Source organism: Limulus polyphemus, unplaced genomic scaffold, assembly GCF_000517525.1.
Source record: "Limulus polyphemus unplaced genomic scaffold, Limulus_polyphemus-2.1.2 Scaffold3960, whole genome shotgun sequence".
In the NCBI taxonomy this organism is placed as follows: Eukaryota; Metazoa; Arthropoda; class Merostomata; order Xiphosura; family Limulidae; genus Limulus; species Limulus polyphemus.
Window position 1 is genome coordinate 23,851 of NW_013669570.1, and position 1,545 is coordinate 25,395.

Here is a 1,545-nt window from a genome sequence, read left to right on the forward strand (position 1 = left end):
TATATCTTTATTTTTAGGCTGTAAAGATCCAGACTTCGTGATTATTTATATCTTGTTTTTTAGGCTGTATTTAATACGGGAAAACAAACCTCAAGGAGCTTTAACTCGTTAACTTTAACTGACATAAAAGTCTATACAACCATTACGTATTACACCATACATTAGACGACGTTTACGTCACTGCACTTGAAATACTATTTAGTGGTAAAACTGTTTGTGTTTGTTTCAAGGGCAGAGCTACAAAATGGGTTATTTGCGTTTCGTCCATCCGTGGGATCGAACCTCGAATTTAATCTTATAGGTCCCCAAGGTTGCCGCTGAACCACGGGGGAGTCATTCTACAGTACAGAGCTGTAGAGGTTACAACAACGACAAAAACAGTTTTAACAAAAACAAGACCTTGGTGAATAATAGTGGGTGTGACGGGAGATTGACGGCCATTGTTTAGGGGGAAGGGGGAGTTAACATTGTTTTTATTTTAAAACGAATGTATAATTGAGAACCAACTGGATGGTTTCTGCTTTCGAAACAAACGACATTACCTTGTCTATTATACAACTTAGACCTTCAAATAGCTTTTTTTTTTTGGTAATCTTTGGCATTGATGACAAAAGTTGGAAGAGCAAGAGAGAGACAGAGCTGAAAAAGACTTATGAATGTCTTGTTGAAGGATTAAAAGAAAGTATTTTTTTAATCCAAGGAATACAGCCAAAGCTCATTTAAAAGAAACAAAACGTACACACACACATATATATATATGAGAAACCATTATAATGTTTAATGGGTACAGGGGGAGACACTGTAGCACATGAACGAAGAACTCCAGTGGATATTATTTAAGAAGCACGGTCAATAAAATAGTGTTTTATTTGTTAAATCCGAACGTGCTTGTCTTTATATAATATCAAGTTTACGTTATATATATATATAATTATTGGAACGTCTATGTTCCCATGAAAATTGCCCTTTTCTGTTCTTTCTTTTTCCATAAATTGCAGTACAATGTACTACATCAAGTAGAAAGGTGTTGAGAAATATATCGTGGTTTAACATGTTTGTAAAATAAAAATTCATGGACTAGCTCGCTTGTTTTCCAGCCTTTAATTTCTGATTGACCAACTAAATAAGACCTTTAATTCTGATTGACCAACTAAGACCATGACTCACACGTTGGTTGTGTGTGTATATATATATATATATCAGATATTTAGCTGAGTTTCTTTAGAATTTTAAAACAAAGTATTTCTTTATATAGTGTACGTTCGCCATTAAATCAAATCTTACTACGTTTTTTTTTCTTCTTCTGAATTTGTCAGATAATGTGTTTTGTTATAGCAAAGCCACATGGGGCTATCTGCTGTGTCCACCGAGGGGGAATCAAATCTCTGATTTTAGTATTCTCCGAAGACCTACCGCTGTCCCACCGGGGGACCAGATAATGTGAGGTAATGTAAACAATACTTGGTAGGTTATGTCTATAGCGTACTTCAAGATATCAAAGTACTACAGTAATAAAGTAACCTAATATAGTATTTACAAGTATTG